General features: G+C 40.7%; 1 protein-coding gene and 1 long non-coding RNA gene across 2 annotated transcripts in view; one reads left to right on the plus strand and one right to left on the minus strand.

The window, feature by feature from the left end:
- Positions 1–21,952, minus strand: part of LOC126947684 (uncharacterized) — a 252,963-nt gene that overhangs the window by 201,549 nt on the left and 29,462 nt on the right. Inside the window, exon 2 of the long non-coding RNA XR_007723169.1 lies at positions 17,064–17,132. This is a non-coding gene — a long non-coding RNA (uncharacterized LOC126947684). The remainder of the gene's footprint in view (positions 1–17,063; positions 17,133–21,952) is intronic.
- The window catches only part of LMCD1 (LIM and cysteine rich domains 1), an 808,038-nt gene that overhangs the window by 139,028 nt on the left and 647,058 nt on the right, over positions 1–21,952 (plus strand). The gene's annotated exons all lie outside the window — the stretch shown is intronic.

Genomic DNA, 21,952 nt, shown 5'->3' on the forward strand with positions numbered 1-21,952 from the left:
TCTATAAATTACTTTGGGCAGTATGGCCATTTTCATGATATTGATTCTTCCTATCCCTGAGTATGGAATGTTTTTCCAATTGTTTATGTCCTCTCTTACTTCCTTGAGAAGTGGTTTGTAGTTGTCTTTGAAGAGGTCCTTCACATCCCTTATAAGTTGTATTCCTAGGTATTTTATTCTCTTTGTAACAATTGTGAATGGGAGTCCATTCATAATTTGGCTCTCCATTTGTCGATTATTGGTATGTAGGAATGCTTGTGATTTTTGCACATTGATTTTGCATCCTGAGACTTAGATGCAGTTACTTATCAGCTTAAGGATATTTTGGGCTGAGATAATGGAGTTTTCTAAATATACAATCATGTCATCTGCATACAGAGACAATTTGACTTCCTCTCTTCCTATCTGAATACCCTTTATTTCTTTCTCTTGCCTGATTGCCCTGGCCAGACTTCCAATAATATGTTCAATAGGAGTGGGGAGAGAGGGCTTCCTTGTCTTGTGCTGGTTTTCAAAGGGAAAACTTCCAGCTTTTTCCCATTCAGTATAATGGCTGTGGGTCTGTCATAAAGAGTGCTTATTATTTTGAGATATATTCCATCAATATCTAGTTTGTTAAGAGTTTTTAGCATGAAGGGGTGAATTTTATTGAAGGTCTATTCTGCATCTATTGAGATAATCATGTGGTTTTAGTTGTTGGTTCTGTTTATGTGATAGATTATGTTTATTGATTTGCATATGTTAAACCAGCCTTGCATCCCAGGGATGAAGCTGACTTGACTGTGGTGAGTAAGCTTTTTGATGTGCTATTGCATTTGCCAGTATTTTATTGAGGATTTTCTCATTGATGTTCATCAGGGATATTGGCCTGAAATTTTCTTTTTTGGTTGTATCTCTGCCAGGTTTGGCATCAGGATGATGCTAGCCTTATAAAATGAGTTAAGGAGGAGTCTCTTTTTTTCTATTGTTTGGAATAGTTTCAGAAGGTATGTTACAAGCTCCTCTTTGTACCTCATACAATTCAGCTGTGAATCCGTCCAGTCCTGGGCTTTTTTTGGTTGGTAGGCCAACCAAAAAATTACTGCCTCAATTTCAGAACCTGTTGTTGGTCTTTTCAGGTATTCGACTTCTTCCTGGTTTAGTCTTGGGAGGGTATATGTGTCCAGGAATTTATCCATTTCTTCTAGATTTTCTAGCTTATTTATGTAGAGATGTTTATAGTATTCTCTGATGGTAGTTTGTATTTCTGTGGGATCAGTGGCAATATCCCCTTTATGATTTTTTTATTATGTCTATTTGATTCTTCTCTTTTCTTCTTTGTCTGGCTAGCAGTCTATCTATTTTGTTGATCTTTAAAAAGAAAAAAAAAAAACAGCTCCTGGATTCACTGATTTTTTACAGGTGGGTGCCTGTAGTCCCAGCTACTCAGGAGGTTGAGGCAGGAGAATCATTTGAACCAGGGAGGTGGAGGTTGCAGTGAGCTGAGATTGCACCACTACACTCCAGTCTGGATGACAGAGTGAGGCTCTGTCTCAAATATATATATATATATTTGCCTCTGAACACTGCTTTAGCTATGTCTCAGAGATTTTGGTACATTGTGTCTGTGTTCTCATTGTTTCAAAGAACTTATTTATTCCTGCCTTAATTTTGTTATTTACCCAGTAGTCATTCAGGAGCAGGTTGTTCAGTTTCCACGTAGTTGTGCGGTTTTGAGCAAGTTTCTTAATCCTGAGTTCTAATTTGATTGCACTGTGGTCTGAGAAACTGTTACGATTTTTGTTCTTGTGCATTTTCTGAGGAGTATTTTACTTCAAATTATGTGATCAGTTTTAGAATAAGTGTGATGTTGTGCTGAGAAGAATGTATATTCTGTTGATTTGGGGTGTCAAGTTCTGTAGATGTCTATTAGTTCTACTTGGTCCAGAGCTGAGTTCAAGTTCTGAATATCCTTATTAATTTTCTGTCTTGTTGATCTGTCTAATATTGACAGTGGGGTGTTCAATATCCCATTATTATTGTGTGGGAGTCTAAGTCTTTTTGTAGGTCTCTAAGAACCTGCTTTATGAATCTGGGTGCTCCTGTATTGGGAACATATATATTTAGGATAGTTAGCTCTTCTTGTTGAATTGATCCCTTTACCATTATGTAATGCTCTTCTCTGTCTTTTTTTTATCTTTGTTGATTTAAAGTCTGTTTTATCAGAGACTAGGATTGCAACCCCTGCTTTTTTTCTTGCTTTCCATTTTGCTTTGTAAGTATTCCTCCATCTCTTTAGTTTGAGCCTATGTGTGTCTTTGCATGAGATAGGTTTCCTGAATACAGCACACTGATGGGTCTTGACTCTTTATCAAGACCCATCTTTACCTGTCTATGTCTTTTAACTGGGGGTATTTATCCCATTTAAATTTAAGGTAAGTATTTTTATGTGTGACTTTGATCCTATCATTATGAGGCTAGCTGGTTATGTTGCCCATTAGTTAATGTAGTTTCTTCATAGTGTTGATGGTCTTTACAATTTAATATGTTTTTGCAGTGGCTGGTACTGGTTGTTCCTTTCCATATTTAGTGCTTTCTTCAGGAGCTCTTGTAAGGCAAGCCTCGTGGTGACAAAATCTCTTAGCATTTGCTAAAGGATTTTATTTCTCCTTCACTTATGAAACTTAGTTTGGCTAAATACGAAATTCTGGGTAGAAAATTCTTTTCTTTAAGAATGTTGAATGTTGGCCCCCACTCTATTCTGGCTTGTAGGGTTTCTGCCAAGAGATCCGCTGTTAGTCTGATGGGTTTCCCTTTGTGGGCAACCTGACCTTTCCCCTCTGGCTACTCTTAACATTTTTTCCTTCATCTCAACCTTGGTGAATCTGACAATTATGTGTATTGGGGTTGGCCTTCTCGAGGAGTATCTTTTTGGTGTTCTGTGTATTTCCTGAATTTGAATGTTGGCCTGTCTTGCTAGGTTGGGGAAGTTCTCCTGGATAATATCCTGAAGAGTGTTTTCCGGTTTGGTTCCATTCTCCCTGTCATTTTCAGGCACACCAATCAAATGTAGATTTGGTCTTTTCATATAGTCCCAGATTTCTTGGAGGCTTTGTTCATTCCTTTTCATTCTTTCTTTCTCTAATCTTGTCATCTCGCTTTATTTTATTAAGTTGATCTTCAATCTCTGATATCTTTTCTTCCACATAATCAATTCAGCTATTGATAGTTGTGTATGCTTCACAAAATTCTTGTGCTTGTTTTTCAGTTCCATCAGGTCATTTATTTTCTTCTCTAAACTGGTTATTCTAGTTAGCAATTTGTCTAACCTTTATTCAAGGTTCTTAGCTTCCTTGTATTAGGTTAGAACATGCTCCTTTAGCTGGGAGGAGTTTGTCATTACCCACTCTGAAGCCTACTTCTGTCAATTCATCAAACTTATTCTCCATCCAGTTTTGTTCCCTTGCTGGCAAGGAGTTGTGATCCTTTGAAGGAAAAAGAGAAGTTCTGTGTTTTTGGAATTTTCAGCCTTTTTGCACTGGTTTTTCCTCATCTATGTGGATTTATCTACCTTTGGTCTTTGATGTTGGTGACCTCAGGATGGGGTTTCTGTGTGGATGTCCTTTTTGTTCACATTGATGCTATCCCTTTCTGTTTTTTTTTTTTTTTTCCTTCTAACAGTCATGCCCCTCTGCTGCAGGTCTGCTGGAGATTGTCCATTCCAGACCCTGTTTACCAAGGTATCACCAGGGAGGCTGCAGAACAGCAAAGATTGCTGCCTGTTCCTTCCTCTGGAAGCTTCATCCCAGAGGGGCACTCGCCAGATGCCAGCCGAATCTCTCCTGTATGAAGTATCTGTTCACCCCTGTTGGGTGTTGTCTTCCAGTCAGGAGGCACAGGGATCAGTGACCCACTTGAGGAGGCAGTCTGTCCCTTAGTAGGGCTCGAACGTTCTGCTGGAAGATCTGCTGCTCTCTTCAGAGCCAGCTGGCAGGAACATTTAAGTCTGCTGAAGCTGTGCCCACAGCTACCCCTTCCCCCAGGTGCTCTGTCCCAGGGAGTCGGGAGTTTTATCTATAAGCCCGACTGGGGCTACTGCCTTTGTTTCAGAGAGCAGGATTCTAGACAGGCAGTCTGACTACAGCGGCTTTGCCAAGCTGTTGTGGGCTCCACCCAGTTTGAACTTCCCGGGGGGCTTTGTTTACACTATGAGGGGAAAACTGCCTACTCAAGCCTCAGTAATGGCGGATGCCCCTCCCCCCAACCAAGCTCCAGCATCCCAGGTCAACTTCAGACTGCTGTGCTGGCAGTGAGAATTTCAAGCCAGTGGATCTTAGCTTGCTGGACTCCATGGGGGTGGAATCTGCTGAGCTAGACCACTTGGCTTCTTGGCTTCAGCCCCCATCCCAGAGGAGGAAACGGTTCTGTCTATCTGGTGTCCCACGTTTCACTGGGGTATGAAAAAAAAAACTCCTGCAGTTAGCTCCATGTTTGCTCAAACAGCTGCCCAGTTTTGTACTTGAAACCCAGGACCCTGGTGGCGTAGGTATCCAAGGGAATCTCCTGGTCTGCAGGTTGCAAAGACCATGGGAAAAGCATAGTATCTGGGCTGGAATGCACCATTCCTCATGGCACAGTCCCTCATGACTTCCCTTGGCTAGGGGAGGGAGTTCCCTGACCCCTTGCACTTCCCAGGTGAGGTGATGCCCCACCCTGCTTCAGCTCACCCTCCATGGGCTGCACCCACTGTCTAACCAGTCCCAATGAGATGAGCCAGGTACCTCAGTTGGAAATGCAGAAATCACCTGCCTTCTACGTTGATCTTGCTGGGAGCTGCAGACTGTAGTTGTTCCTATTCAGCCATCTTGCCAGTGACCCAACCACCTCTTTTTGGGTAGAAATTATAAAAGCCTGAATGCACTTTTTCTTTTAGTTGGAAAAATGTTTAAGCACCATTGCAAAGAGTGGCAAATAAGATTTCATAACAGAATATCTTCATTGACAAAGTAAGTACAATAAAAAGTTAATCGTAGAATGTAGGTAGAGACTATACAGATGTGCACTATAAATTCTTTCAACTGGCCGGGCGCGGTGGCTCAAGCCTGTAATCCCAGCACTTTGGGAGGCCGAGACGGGTGGATCACGAGGTCAGGAGATCGAGACCATCCTGGCTAACACGGTGAAACCCCGTCTCTACTAAAAAAATACAAAAAAATAGCCGGGCGAGGTGGTGGGCACCTGTAGTCCCAGCTACTCGGGAGGCTGAGGCAGGAGAATGGCGTGAACCCGGGAGGCGGAGCTTGCAGTGAGCTGAGATCCGGCCACTGCACTCCAGCCTGGGCGACAGAGCGAGACTCCGTCTCAAAAAAAAAAAAAAAAAAAAAAAAAAATTCTTTCAACTATACTATTTATGTCTAACAAATTTTCAAAATAAAATGTTAGAAAAAGGTTTTTAAGGAGTTTAAATATGACTTAAAATATAAAAGCACTAGCAAAATATACACTCTAGTTAAAATTCCATATTAGTAGATAATAAAAAGTACTAATCAACCTTATGAATGCAAAGATATGCTTGAAAAATGCAAAAATAAACATATGGGCCGGGCGCTGTGGCTCAAGCCTGTAATCCCAGCACTTTGGGAGGCCGAGATGGGTGGATCACAAGGTCAGGAGATCGAGACCATCCTGACTAACACGGTGAAACCCCGTCTCTACTAAAAAAAAATACAAAAAACTAGCCAGGCGAGGTGGCGGGCGCCTATAATCCCAGCTACTTGGGAGGCTGAGGCAGGAGAATCGTGTAAACCCGGGAGGCGGAGCTTGCAGTGAGCTGAGATCTGGCCACTGCACTCCAGCCTGGGCGACAGAGCAAGACTCTGTCTCAAAAATAAATAAATGAATAAACATATGAACAAAAATCCCTATAATGTTGACTAGCCTTTTTATTGCATCCTTTTGTTAAGGATGGAATAATAATACCTAGCTATACGATACCTATAATAAGTACAACTAAAACAAAGCATAAAGAAAGGTTAAAACAAAAGAAGGAACAAAGAAAATATAAAGAAATACCTTCAATAATTCTACAGAAACAGGAAATATCTACATATGTGGCCTTCCTTTGAATGAAAACCAAGAGGGAACGGTTCCCTTTGCCTCTACAGATGTTTCACTGTCGCTTTTTCCTTCTTCTTTAAGCATGTTAGGAATCCAATTGAGTAAGAAACCAAGAAGTAACTTAAAAGGCTGAAGTTAAAAGTATTGATTTGCACTGGAGTGAATTTTATGGGCTTTGTTGTTTTCTGAGGTTTCTCTGCAACCTTTACTCTTAAGTATTCTTTGTAAGCCTGAAGAGCAACAACATGCTAAATTTTCATTTCTTAAAGGACATCTCATTTTTTTGGATTTGGGATGTTAGCAATTTACATACCTAAAGCATACTGATCTTCCTAGTGCTTAATTCTTCCTAACAATCTAGAAGACTGGGATTATGCCAAATAATAGGACACCATAACAACCAGATGGCAGGTGGAAGATGCAGTCCCTCAGGTCTTTTGCCTACACAATATCACATCATTGCCTAAGGGCTCCCCAGCATAAGAGACAATCTCACCAACAACCTCAACAAAAGAAGCATCCTGCCTGCCTCTCATTCCTGACCTTGCCACTTGGATATTATAACAGCTGTGTGACATCAGGCAGGTCAGCCTCTCTCATTTGGCAGTGGGTGTCTGCAAAATATTTCACTTCTACAATAGGTGGGGGGTATTAAATAAAACCTAGTTCAGAGGTGAGGATAAATATAACCTACATCTGCTCACAAATTTTGATGATGCACTGCTGGTAGGAAAAAGCACTAATCATGAACAGATATCATTTGTTGCTTAAAAATAGTCAAAGTATATATTTAAATAAAACAAGATGATTTCTTAAAACTTGTGAGGATTGAAGTAGTATACAAGTCTTAATAATTATTTTCTGGTCCCAAGCTAAAAATATCTCTGGTGAATTTTTTTTTTTTTTTTTAATGCTAGACACTATGCTAACTGATGTAGGGGGATTATTTGGTTTTCATAACCTTCTTTGTAAGTCCCAATATTATCCCTTTTTACAAAAGAGGAGACTGAGGCTCAGTGAGCCATAAGAACTTACTGTCTCTGTGACCCTAGCATGTATTAGAGCTAGGGTTTTGATAGGTCTGATCTGACACCCAATCCAGTGATTTTCTCCACCCAGCAGTACAGACTCCAAGAATGTTGTATTGGGTTACTAAAGTCATATACGAAGTTGAGACAAATTTGTACCACATACGGAGTTTGGCAAATATTAAACTCTTCTTCTAAATTCTAAACCAGTTAAAGCTATTTCTGAAAGAAAATTATATAACATAGCATACTGCTCAAATTTCAGAACCTTGAAATGAGTCAAAATCAAGGTGGATGCCATATTTGCTTCCTGTTACAATTAAAATTAAAAATAACCCTCTATTATATATAACTATAAAAAATATACAGTATATAATTATATAAAATGAGAAGCACAGATGTTATATAATAATATTGTTATAATATCCCATTATTAAATCAGTGTTTCTCATTTTATTTTTCTTAATCTGTTAGGTTTTTCTCCTACCTGATGCTCTTTTTCCCCAACAATTATACTTTCCTAGGCTCCCTGAAGACAGAGAGCAGGAACGCAATACATTAGCAAATAGCAGTGAGCCCCAGCACTTCCCCCCACCCCTGCCCCGCCATTTTCTGTAAGTTATTTCTGATTCCTTTGATAATTTAAGAGAATGAAAGAAACTTGGATCTTATTGCAAAGTTACATCAAAACAATCATTTTAATGTGGAAACTCCAACATCATAAAAATTACAGATTTTTTAAAAGTACACTAAACCTAATTGAATCTTAAACAGGCATAGTTATGAAGACCAATATTACGTATATGGAAAAATTGTGAAAAGTTAATACAAGTGTTTTTTTAATCCAGAAATTGCTTCTCTGACAAACTCAGCCTATTCTTGAAGCAGCCAGGAAGGTAGAAACAGAGACTTTTGATCAATCAAAAAAAGAGTTCTGGAAGTCACCAACACACATGACCAAGGAGGCCAGGTTGATGTGGCACCTGAATTATATGAGTCAACGGGAATGGTGGTGACCAAGGATGCAGTACCTAAAGTGAGCAACAGCTACTCAGCACTAGTGGGATTTTGCTGAGTAGGACCAAGGTCATAGGATCTTCCAAGTTTCAAACAGAGGCAAAATTTCCAAATGTTTCATGTGACATTTCGTCTTATATGAAGCATTGCACAGGGCAAAAAAAAAAAAAAAAAAAAAAGCTCTACCATCCAAGACCCAACACCCAGATGCCTCTGAACTCTGTGCTAGCTGTACCTCCCACCTATGCATGAATGCCTAGGAGATTTGAGTGACTCTCTCAAGGTCAGACAGTTAGAAAGGGACAGAACTGGAAAGAGAACCTAGGTCTACTGTCAACCTCATGCTCTCCTTATTTATATCACAGCCCCTAGAAGAGACAATCGAATTTTCTTGGCAGTTGTTCCTCCAGCACATCACAGCAAGCCCACCGGTGGGCCATCCTCCGGGAAATGGGTAGAAAGCAAGTAGTGAATGTGGATGACACTGCACCAAGCCCTTCTGGGTCCTTCAGTCAATCGTGCCTGCATTATTTTTCCCTTTGAAATGACAGTTTATCCTCAGAAATAGGATTTTATCAACAATGAAGGGGATTCTACTTAGGTGTTTTTACCATTAAGCAAATTGAGAACTAGTCTCAGGAAAAAAATCTGTTTAGTGTCATTGAAACACTGCCCAAAGGGGGAAAAAACAAACAAACAAACAAACAAAAAAATAAAACTAAGATTAATATTAAGCTATAAAGATGGCATTTTTGTTCTCAAAGTTCCCTTCAAAATTGTTTTAAAATATTGAGTCTTCTCTGTAATCTCATTACAAGTCAATGAAAATTCATGGCTCTGTTGCATCTTGCATGACAGGATTTCTAAGCACTTACAGAGCCATAAATTCTCATCAAGAACATCTCACAACCTGAAATTCTCCAAAGGAAACTCTCCTGGTTCCTCACTCAAATTGGGCCTTATATTCCCACTACCAGACTTTGGCCTCGTCCAGGGCAAACCCATGAACTCATGGACTAGATATATTATTCTTCCAAGTACAATAAATTCAAAATTAAGAAAAACAGTCTGTGCTCATATCATCCAGAATAATCTTTTATAACATCTTTGAGAAATTCAAATAAAGCTTGTACAAACTCTACTTTGCCATAATTTTCTGATTCTTTATAATGTTACTATTATTGAAGTATCAAGAGTAATAGGGAAATAGGTTACCTTCTTTATGTTAGTGTAAATATTTAGTAGCAAAAGCACATGTTGTTTAACATATGTCAGACATTCTCATTGTGACCCTATGAGGGAGCTACCATTATCAGCATTGTACAGATGAGAAACTGAGGCACAGGGAAATGAAGTAAGTGGCCCAAGTGCAGCGCCAGGACTTGAATCCAGGGAGTCTGTCAGAGTTCAAATACTTGCTAGACCACACTGCCTTATGGTAAGGCATCAGTCCTTCTTCAGCAAGGGGATCTGGGCTTTCTCATATCTGCTGTGGTAAAAAGTTACCCTGCAAGGGTGTTAGAGTCCTAGAAGTCCACATAGATTTGTGTACTGTCTCTGAGGCTCTCCTCAGAGGTCACATCCACCATAAGGATGGGAGATTCAGGGTCACCTTTCATCAGGGCCCCGGAGAACTTCTTTTTTTTTTTTTTTTTTTTTGAGATGGAGTCTTGCTCTGTCGCCCAGGCTAGAGCACAGTGGTGCGATCTTGGCTCACTGCAAGCTCCACCTCCTGGGTTCATGCCATTCTCCTGCCTCAGCCTCCTGAGTAGCTGGGACTACAGGCGCCCACCATCACGCCCGGCTAATTTTTGTATTTTTTAGTAGAGACGGGGTTTCACCGTGTTAGTCAGGATGGATGGTCTCGATCTCCTGACCTCGTGATCAGTCTGCCTCAGCCTCCTGAAGTGCTGGGATTACAAGCATGAGCCACCACGCCAGGGTTAAGAGCTTTTTCTTAATCCCAAGGCCATTTAAAGCACTGGGGAAAGGTTTCAACAGTGGAAATAAGTCTGCTTCTGAACTAAAGAGGAGGAATTATCTACCTACTCTCAAGAATATTCCTTTCCTTCTATCAACAGGATCCTGCTGAGATGTGTGGGGAAAGGTTTGGAAATAAAAGAGTCAGGAGCAAGTGCAGGGCCCCCTCAGTCCAGCAGGTTGTCCAAGACCCCCTGTGTATTCCTGCTTATGGGCTTAGGAGAATGGGGGAAGGGGGTGGTAAAACATCATTCTTAAAGGGTCAAGCCAGATTTAAGTCATCAACATTTATTTCAGCAGGCTCTTTCATTTTATCCTCCTGGTAATCCCTTGAGGTGAGTGTTATTATCATTTGACACATGAAGAAATTGAGGTTAAGAAGCTAAGCTACTTGCCCAAGATCAAGCCTGTTGGTTAAAGAGAGCCAGAAAGCAAAACCTCAGATCTATGTGAATGAGTCCAGTGCTCTGTATGAGCAGGAGGGAAAAACAGGAGCCCAAATGCCCTAGATGTCAACCATCAGTGAAAAATCAAAACTGATATTGAGTCTATGGGTTTAGCAGGTCTTGTCCCAGGACTCTGTTTATTTTGAAATATGCATTTACATTGCCTAGATGGCTCTATGAAATGGTCTTCATCTGAATTCAGAGAGAAGCACAGAAAATAAAAATGTTGGCACAGAGTATGTTGGGACTAGAAACTATGGCATTAAGGGAGATAGGGTACTGGTTCTAGAGTTTCTCAGGGAACCTGCCCCTCACCCTCCAAGTTCTCAGATTTATAAACTGTTACTGATACCGGAGCTAAAAAGAAATTATTGAGAAAGATAGCGAGGACAACAGAATTCTCAGTGGAATTTCCCTTTTAACAAAAAGGAGCCCCCAAATCATTTCTTTTCTAACAAAGAGCAGCCTGAAAAATTGAGCTACAGACATGGATAAGCAAGCTGGAAGCTAACATGGGGGAATGCCGGCAGCTGTGCCAATAGAAAAGGGCTACCTGGAAGACAGGCATGTTCAACATGGAGGCTTCATCTTCTCTTTTCTTTGTCACCACATGTAGAGTAAGAAACAGGCAACATGGAGCTGGCCAGGTAGAGAACCCACCTGCATGATAAAACATTAGAGTGGGAGTGGCCAGATTTTCACACGCTACGCAAATTACACACCTGGTCCGACCAATCTCTCATGCCCTATATAAATCAGACACCGCCTCCTCAAGCTCACCTATAAAACCTTCTGCACTTCACTGCAGAAGTGGCAACCCATTTTCTCTGAGACCTCTCTCTGTAGCAAGAGAGCTTTTCTCTTTCTTTTGCCTATTACATTTCTGCTCTGAACCTTACTCTTGTGTGTCTGCATCCTAGTTTTCCATGGTTGTGAGACAACAAATCTCGAGAATTTAACCCAGACAACAATGCTGCTTCCTTACCAACCCCAAAACCAGAGCAGAAGCCAAACTCAGGCATCAGATCACCAGTGACACAGCTCAAAGTGCCAGAGAGCATCTACTTCAACCTGTGCCCTGCCCAACAAAGTGAAAAGAGAAATCAGAGATTCAGAAGCTCAAGGTCAAATAGAAAGTCTCTGTAACAAAGACTAGAATGTACTCTGGCTATTAGTTTGGAATTCACTCCTCTGCTTTCTACTTTCTGGTTATAGTATAGGGATTGCAATTATGATTTACGGCTCCGGGTCAAATGGATGAGGGTTCAAGTTGCGATGCTAATTTGTGACCTTGAACAAGTTATTTAACCTGGTATGCACATTGGTTTCCTCATTAGCAAGATGTGGATAGTAATAGTGCCTACCTAATAGAGTTATAAAGCATAGAAGCTAGAATTATTATGCATATAAACACTTCGTACAGAATCTGACCCAAGGATGTGTTCAATAAATGTTAGCAGTTGATTATGATGCTTAAGAAAGTACATTATAAACTGTGAAGTACCATTTGAATGTTATTTATTACTAGAGCCTAATATTCCTAACAAGGTACTATCCTATATAAATCTATTCTCCCTTACATATCATAATAGCATTTAGGCAGTTACAAAATCTATAAAGCCATCTTGTTTCTCATCATTTTTAATATAAGAAATGCAAACTACACACATAATCCTTTCGAATATTCTTATGCATCACAGTCCAGACCCAGATAGTAAATGTGTCTTTGCACAAAGCTACAGATTAGCCAATAAGACAAATAGCCCTCTCTGACAACAGTATATATTCAAAATACAATTGAAAGATGTAGTATAATACAAATATATATTTGGTCTTTGTCCCAGAGTTCCTGGCACAGAGCTCCTAACACATTTGGAATTTCCTCAGTAGGAGGAGTATCTTTTGTGATTTACAATGAGCCACTTAGACCACACCTGCATTTATGCTAATGAGGTGACTCACGACAAGGCCCATCAATAGCTTCAGGATGAGGCTGATCACAGAAAGTCCAAACATGTTTAGAGAACTATCAGCCTTATCCTCCAGTCGCTGGGGATGAAAGACAAACTGGAAACTGAGTTCAATCATATGGCCAGTGACTTCAAACATCATATTTACATTATGAAACCTCAATAAAGATTCAGAAAACAGAGGCTTGTAGAATGTCCTTCTTGGTGACCACACTGTTTGCAAGGCTGCAACACCTGGAGACGTCATGGAAGTGCTGAGCCTCTCCCACAGCCTCGTATCTTACACTTTGCATCTCTTCCACTTGGCTTTCCCTGAGTTATACCCTTTATAATAAAACTGTTATAACTACAGCTCTTTCTTGAGTTCTATGAGTTGTTGTAGCAAAGTATCAAACCTGACGGGGTAACTTCATGAAAACTTCCAAATTTGTCACCAACCGGGCAGAAGTGCAGAGGGCTTGGGGGCAACTGGGATTGAGAGCTGACATGTGAAGTAGGGGTGGTCTTGTGGAACTCAGCCCTTCAACCTGTGGGGTCTGTGCTAGCTCTGTCTGGATTAAATGGAACTGTAAGACTCCAGCTGGTATCAGAAAGCTGCTGTTGGGATGACACAGAAGACCGTTGCTTTGATTTTGAACCTTCATTTACATGTTGGTAATTGAGCTGGTAAGAGCTCTCTAGCTCCCAACACACACACACACACACACACACACACACACACGCCTCCCCCTGGAGCAAGAAAAGAAAGGTTGTCTGCACCTTCTATCCTCAGACTGTGTCTGAGGTTATGGAGATACAGAGCAGTCACCAAGATAAAAATCTAAAGCTGAATTTTAAAAGCAACCTCAATGACCTGCTAAACATTTGACTTGTTTTTGTCACCCTTGGTTAGGACAAACCCTTCCAATTGTAAATTGAGAAAGATGTGTTTGCTTCAAAGGCATTGTACAGAAATACAGGTTAGCTGCAGATCCAGGTAATTCTCAGGCAGCATGAGGGTGAGACACAATCCTTGAGTTCCAGTCTTGGTTCTGCCTCAGAGTTTAAGTGGCTTCACCAAGCTCACACAGACAAGGAGTTTCCATTTCTTCATTCATACAGTGAGGAAGTTGTATGAATTTTGAAAGTGTGTGCCAGGAGCCACTTGTGTCAAACTCACCTGGTATGCTTAGAAAGGCAGTTTATGTTGTCCCACATCTGATGACTCAAAATATCTGAGGTTTTGCACCCTAGAATCTGCATTATTGATAAGCCTTTTGGGCGATTCTGATACCCAGTAAAAGTAACAACTGCAAGACTTCCTTTCATTCTAATAAAGTATTTTACAGCACTATTTCTATCACATCATTTGTCTAAGTATAGAGTAAGTTATGTTTGGTCAGGGCATCAAAAAGGCATGCATCATGTATTTCAGTATTAATAAGTCTTGCTAAGTACTGATATGGACAGGAGACAGGGAAATACTGGGTAGAAGAGGGTGGGTTCCCTGGCAAAGGCCCCACCCTCAAGCCTGGAAACCTGCAGCCCTAAATTAGATCAGGCATTCCTGTTTACATGCCCAAAAAGTTGCCTTTTAGCCTGCCATTCCCCATATTCTGTACCCAAACTCTAGGCTTCAGAAGGAGATGAGCAGGTGAACAGAAGAATGGCATGGCAGAGAAGGAGCCGCTGAATGTCAGGAGGAGTTCAGCTGGGGATGGTCAGAGAATCAGTTGCTGGATGGCCAAACTCCAGGGGAAGATCATCTTCCCACTCTATCCCCTGTCCAGCTCCCCATCCCTCCCACTGACAGCCACCTCCACCACCCAATAAAACCCAGCATTCACCATCCTTCAAGTCTGTGTGTGACCTGATTCTTCCAGTACACTGGACAAGAACTCGGGATATAGAAAGCTGTCACACTGGTCCTCTGCCCTTGCAAAAAGGCAGAGGGTCCACTGAGCTGGCTAACATTTAAGCCATTCACAGACAGTAAGGCTAAAAGAGCACACTGTAACACACGCGCACTTAGACTCCTTCACCTGTCTGTCTGCATGCTCCCTGTCCTGTAAGGGGTTTGAGCAGTGACAAACCACACCCCTGTCACACATCCTGTGAGGCGGGTCAGGGAACTCTCCCATTTCAGTATAGCTAGATAAAAATCAACACTTTTGCAATTTATGAATCTACATAATTCTCTGATAATCCCCAAAACCTCCTTGTACAACTTCATCTTTGTGATAGTTTATTTTGTGTGAGTTTTTCACACAATGGCATTATCTTTCCATTTAATTGGTCTACATAGTTACAGCAGGCCTCAGAAGTAAATCTCCCCCAATTCTATACCAAGCCAGTTACAATCTTCTTGACTATTTACTAATTTCAGGTTAAGGGCACATGCACTTAGTTAATGCTATGATACAATATTTTAACCATCAAGGAAGTGCTCATTGAAGTAACAAAAGAATTTAAGTGATTCTGATACAGTTAACAATGCAAATGCTTCTGATTCTAAAGATTAGTACCGACCCCTCAAATCCGTCTCCTTCAAAGGACATCAGCTATTGCAAAGTTTCAGAATCCTGCTTCTCCTTTTTAGTCGTCCTTCTTCTTTCTTTCATGTAATATTTGAGTTATTATGTGAAGCATCTAGCTGAGGTCTTTGGCTTTTTTATTTCCATTTCAAAGTGCCTGGCTTCTACACAGATCTCTTTACATTTTAAATAACATTTACATGTTTGCAACCTTCTTAAATTGCATGTTTGGAAAACACACGCTGACTTAAATCATTCCCACTTCCTTCATTTAAGTGGCTACTAAACTGATGCATCAATGCTCAGACCTAAGCCACTTATCATAGGTAAAGTGATTTAAGGTAATGGAAATTTGGCTAGGAAAATAAAGAATCGGGTTCTATAGAAGGATTGTAATGGGTAACTTAAAATAAAGGTTGTCTGGATGGTGAAACCACTTTTTGTTCTTATGAAAGATTCCAAGAGAATCCAAGAATCTTCAAAGCTCGATTTCATTTTTATAAACAATATCTTTCTACACACTAGTTGCATAGGATAAACTCTATGTATACGGGTCCTAACCCTTGGAGGGAATGGGCAGGGTAGAGGGCTTTACAACTTTTAGGCAACCTTTCTCCTACACTAAAAAAGATGGAACCTTCCTACATACACTCCCAACAAGAGCTTCTCCAAGTGCAGGCCATTGTGCTGGCCTATAAGTTGTTTATTACTGGTCTGCAGCAGGTACTGACATTGAGGAAAAAAAATCAGAATTTATAGAGATTGAAAGAACAATTTTATGCCTACTAAAAACAAGGAACTTGTATTTTGATTTTTGTATTATTGTCTTATAAGAGTGTTAGCCTTAGTGGACTAGAAATTTTTAAAACAAAAAGACCCTTTATCACAGTTTGAAAAATGTTACTCTGTGTGACAGCTTCCACTCAACTTTCATGAGAAATCTCAAAGACCACAGACACACTCCCCCAAGCCATGATGTGCTCGTTTGTACAAATTCTAATGGTCTATGCATCCCATATGCTTTAATATTTGCAACACAGAGATGGGAGGTTACTTCATGCTATTTGTGCCAAAATTTGGTCAAGAGCCAGAACTCAGAATCTCCAGTATGAAAGAAGTTGTCAAATAGCAGAAAACAGAACAGAGGTAGGTTTCGCCATTATGGAGCTCAGATATGAGCCTCAGTTCTTTGAGCTCAGCAAATCCCCAGAATCACAATAACTTGAACCTCTGGGGGATATGCAGGGTCCTTTTAGGAAATACAAAACACACTTATCAGTGTTGACTGCTATGGGGGGATGAGGAACGTAGGCTGCAGAGACTGTGGGTGCATCAGTGAGCACTTCAACATTCCCTTCCCCACAATTTCTCTAAATGAATTAACCTGCTGGGGGGTGGACATCCCAAGGGTGAGGAGACTCCTGATAGTACACCCAGAATATGGTATCCAGTCTAGGAAACTCATGGACTGAATCAGCCGGTGAGCTACTTTCTAGTCCTCTTGCTCAAAACCATCATTTTCTTGGCATGGGGGAAGCTATCAGGATTACCAAAGGAGAGGGATAGGGTAGTAGCCTCCAGTCGATTGTATATTTGAATGTTTAGAGGTCATAGCCATTGCTTACTCCTACAGCTTTTGCAAATCAGTCAAAACACAGCTCTCTTAATGATGGGGGACTACCATATCTTTTATTAAAAATATAAAGTTCAGGAGAATCCTTGATATTCCTTCTCTAGAGATAATGTGCAATAATCAAAGAAACCGTGTACTGAGAAACAGGAGAGTAGGTTTCCATAATGCCCCCATCTTTCCATCTACCTCGCACACACAGAATTTCAATCACTTACTCCCTGTGTGACTCAAGGAAAGGATCACTTCCTCTCTTGAGCCTGCAAAGGCCACACAGCTACCTAGGAGTCTCTCCAGATGACAACCCAGGTCTTCCAACCTCAAGCCTCACATCCCTTCCGCTTCTTTGATCTATTTTAAAAATAAACAAATTCCGCACTTACTGAGTCCAATTGAAAGCAGAGATGTCTTTAATTATTTACACCCAGCAAATGCATTCCTTGTCTTCAGTCCTGAAAGAAATCCAAAGAAATGTCATCTTCAAAACCCCTTTTTAAAAAATATTAGAACTTGCTTTTGCCATTGACATTTGTGTGCCTACATAATTGGGCCAAATAGTTAATAATAACTATAAATCCATGAAAACTGAGTGGTAAAAGAAAATCCACTCAAAAAACTACTCTGGAAAGCCAAGAATTTTCAAAGTGGTTTTAAGTACAGGGATAATTCAAGAAGGCATACCACTGATAGGGAAGGATTGATATTATCTTAAATCAGTACATTGGCCCCGGGAAAGTCAACTCTTGCATCCTTCCCAGAATCTTGCACTTCTGAGAGGCTCACTGCTGGGTGCGAATTGTGTTGGTATAATACAGTTAATACAATAAGGTATCTGATGCTTGCATATCCTTAACTTCTTCCCCACTGTTTCCTTCTTCCCCCAGCTCCCAAAGTTTGTGTTTGCTTTTTAGGTCTGACCCTACTGTTCACCTTTACTATGAAATTGTTTTTAGCATGACAGTTTTTGACCTTATGATCACTAGAAAGATCCAGAACAGCAGGGATTTTAAAAGTCTAAGGATCCTGTAAGAGTAACATTGGAAAGAGAAAGAACCACTGAGTTGGAAGGAGGCAGAGATAGGATCCAGTGAGATAAAGCAAGAAAGGTAGGAGTCTAAGCAGCCTAAAGATTTAAGTCTAGAGAAGTAGAAAAAGACAAATGGCATGCATGGGACTGGTGGGGCAGTTTTTGGTATTAGAGATAGAAAAATGTAGTGTAATTATACAGTCCTGCTGCTATTATGATCCAAAACTTTGAAATCTGCTTTGATAATCACCCAACACCTGGAAATAAGGTGCTGAGGAGGTAAGTGTGGGATGAAGGAGGGGGGCATGTTTAATCAATAACATACTGAGGCCTCGCCTAAAAGGTTTACTCAAGGATTATTTAATTCTGTAGAAGCCCGTACATGTGTTTGACATAGCTATTTAGTATTTGACAGAAGCCCAGACAGTGTGAACTTACATGTTAATTTGTTGATTTATGTCTAGTAAAAGAGATGTCCCCAAATATCAGGGTTTTAAGTTTTATTGCTCTGTGAAACATTAACCAGTTTTGTATGTAACCAAGCAAACGTATGCTCACATTTTAAAAATGTCTATAAATTCCCGATTCTTCAAATACTTTTGCAACCAGCTTTATCATCTCATTTGTTCCCTTATCAATGAACTGAAACTGACCTATTTATACATTTGTATCAGGGTCATGTTTTTAACTTTTTGAAAATTATACTTTGACCAAGAATGTATAGTTCCCTCCACCATTATTGCTACCATTAGCTTTTGTATTAAACCCTCACATTTAGTTATTTTTTCAGCTGCTATACTATTTTCTTTGAACCAAACTGTTCTGAGCCTGACTTAAAAAGAAAAAAAAAAAAAGGCTACCCTAGTTGCGCATGCATTTGTGTGTGTGTGTGTGTGTGTGTGTGTGTTTACCTGAGTGACAGCTGTATTTGGGGATGTCTGCTGTCTTAGAGTCAGGAAGCCTGAATTCTGGTCCTTGCTTCGCCTAATATTCTAACCCAGGCTCCTTTCCTCAGTTTCTCCATTTGCAACACGAGAGGTGCAGCCTCCAGGCTATCTTCCCCAGTTCTGACAATGGTGCAGTCTATTCCAGGATGTTCTGTTTGTCTTAAGAGCTGTTGTGTGGCCCCTCTTGTCTATGTGGTAAAAATGTTCTCAAGCTCCACAGCCTCCTTTCTTGTTCCACGAAGAAGGAAGAAAAAGCACCCTTGTGGGTTGAGCTGAGTTACTTTAGACCAATTAGAAAAGGAAAGTCTGGGTCCTGTCCAGAGAAGAAATTCATCAGAGTGAAGGCCAGCAGAGAAAACCTTAGTGAACACACAGAAATGCAAAGCAAAGTAGCTGAAAGCTCTCCCAACCCAGCCAGTATGTAAATCCCTTAGCAGCTTGCAGATGATTTCATATTCCTATTTGGGAGGGGGGAATTAAAAGGAAAAACATTTCCATTGCCATCACCGATAAATATATTTAGGCATCAATATCAGCTTAAACATGAGGATCTGTTCGCATTTTCTAGCCATTTGAAGTGTTTATATCTGTTGAATATGTATTATTAAATTAATGCTGATTGGAGCTGGGAAGCAATTTAAATTGAAATGTCTTTCATTGTGCTGTAGGTAAGGCTGACTGTGGGAAGCAAATTATCTGGCAAATTGAACTTGCTACACTCCAAATACCCATTCCTGGTGAACGTATGGTTTTCTGATTATCTACTTGGTTTCCTTCCCAATGCTGACAAGCTTCTTCCAGAGCTGCCATCTGGGAGGAAACCAGTGTGAGGGTTGGTAGAGGATACAGGGGCTTGCTGGGGCCAGGGCTCCGAGACTGCCTGACCAGCCCAGGAGCACTCCTCATGGTCCTTTAATAAATAAGCAAATCATAAATGGAGTGATGGATATGTTGACCACTTATGAGTTCCATATGAGCTTATATAAAGCCAGGGTTGATTTTTATTTAAACTAATGCAAGGAAAAGTACATTCACTTAAGAATAAACATGGATTCAAATCAACCTGAAGGGAAGAGAAGGGTTGAGTCAGTTCAGGGGTATCAGTGCTCGAATAATCACAGTCCTGACTCAGCCTAACTAGGGAAAAAATGGGTAGGTTTTATCCTGTAAGATAGGTTCCTACGAGCTAATGGAGTTTAGAAGTGGTCTAAATGTCCTCATGCTCTTCTTTCCCCATGCGTTCTCATATCACAGGAGGGCATTCCAGCTGCACAAAGCTTCATGAAGGGCTGTCCTCTGGCTCCATCCCTGCCAATACCTGTAGGGACCATGGGAACTGTCCAGGATAGCAGCAGGATAGAATGTGTGAGACAAGATGACACTTTACAAGCCCCAGAGTCAAGGATGCCCAAGCCCTCAGTCAGTCATCCCAGTGAGAAGAGTTCTCTGCACTGAGTTTCCCTATTCCATAAACACAGGTGCCTGGCACAGGAGGATCAGATTTGAGACAGGCAACACAATGGCCATTTCTCACCATGGTGTTGTCCCTGCCAAACAGTGAGAATAACAACTGGATTCAGGATTCATCCATTTTCATCGGACTCTGCCACATTTTTCTCCATTGGCCATCATCAGTGTGGTGGTTAGACAGACTCAACCCAACAAAAATTAAGGAATGTAGAGAGGATGACCATCTCAAATCCTATCCAATTACCTAGATTCTTGTGGCAAGTTAAAAACACAAAGTTTTCTACTTCCTTGGTGGAAATATCTACTTAGATTTCTAAAGGGAAATGTTAGGCTTTGCCTAATTTGGCTGTATGGTCTGACCACATTTTGGAAAGAAATAGAATGAGTCCCATTTCTATAAAGACCATCTTTGGCTACAGTAATGAAGCAGAAATAACAGATGTGAATGGCAACAGCTAAGACTTTTTGAATGCCTACACTCTGGCAAGTACTCTTCTAAATGTTTCATACAAATCACCCCATTTAATCTTCCCAGTTCTATGAGGTATCCTGCCTTTTCCTCTCAATTTTTACAGACGAGGAAACTGAGGCACCAAGGTAAATTTACTCATCCAACATCATATAACTGCCATTTTAGTCAAGAGGCTCACTGCAGTATGAGACAATCCTAAAATCTCAGTAACTTAACATATTAAACATGTATTTCTCTCTCCAATGAGGTCCATTTCAAACATTCCAGGTCATGCAAACTCCATCACTGTTGGGCAGCTCTTTTGCAAGCAATGACTCAGGGATGCATGTTTGGTGCATTTTATGAGGCTAAAGGTCATATGTCAAATATGGGCTATGAGACCACCACAGCTAAGCATTGAGTGTGGAGAAAACAAACCTAATTTTTAGACTTCCTAGGTTATGATGTGACACACATGACTGCCTCACATTTTAACGCCCAGCACAGATTACATGGTTTCCCCTAGATGCAAAAGAGCTTTAAAAAAACAAAATGTGACATCTGGCTGGGCAACCACTTTCCAGCAGTAACTCACCACTCTGAGCAGAAGCTACCACTTCTAGTGACACATCATCCTGTCTGCCAGAACTGGGGTATGTTATAGCTGAGATTTAAACCTTAGCCCTTTCAAGTCACTGCTAGATCAATTTCTGGCATCAAACTGTTTCAGATACTTTTAAAGATATGAATGTATGTGTTAAAAGAAATTTTTTTTGAGACAGAGTCTCACTCTGTCACCCAGGCTGGAGTTTAGTGGCATGATCTCAGCTCACTGCAACCTGTGCCTCCCGGGTTCAAGTGATTCTCCTGCCTCAGCCTCCCAAGTAGCTGGGACTACAGGTGTGCACCACCATGCCCAGCTAATTTTTGTATTTTTAGTAGAGATGGGGTTTCACCATGTTGGCCAGGATGGTCTCGATCTCTTGACCTTGTGATCTGCCCACCTCGGCCTCCCAAAGTGCTAGGATTATAGGCGTGAGCCACTATGCTGGGTCTAAAAGGAAAATTTCTAACAAAAAATACTGTATTAATTAAAGTGGCCAGGTAAATCATGTATTTAAGTAAAGCCAGCAAAAGAAAACATGATGCTTATCCTATGGCAACAGTCATTCAGGTTCAAGGCCAGAGAGAGTGAATATTTTGGAGGTAATGAAACTGTGAATAACAGAAATCTTATCTAATGAGAAATGCAGATTCAGTGTGATGGATCTTTCTTTTCTCAGAGAGAGAAACCAAAAATGTAAAATTTTATGAGTAAGCTCCAGGTTTTCAAATGTTAACCAAAAGAAACTAATTTGAGAGCTAGTTCTGGCAGGC

The sequence above is a fragment of the Macaca thibetana genome, chromosome 2 (assembly GCF_024542745.1).
Source record: "Macaca thibetana thibetana isolate TM-01 chromosome 2, ASM2454274v1, whole genome shotgun sequence".
In the NCBI taxonomy this organism is placed as follows: Eukaryota; Metazoa; Chordata; class Mammalia; order Primates; family Cercopithecidae; genus Macaca; species Macaca thibetana.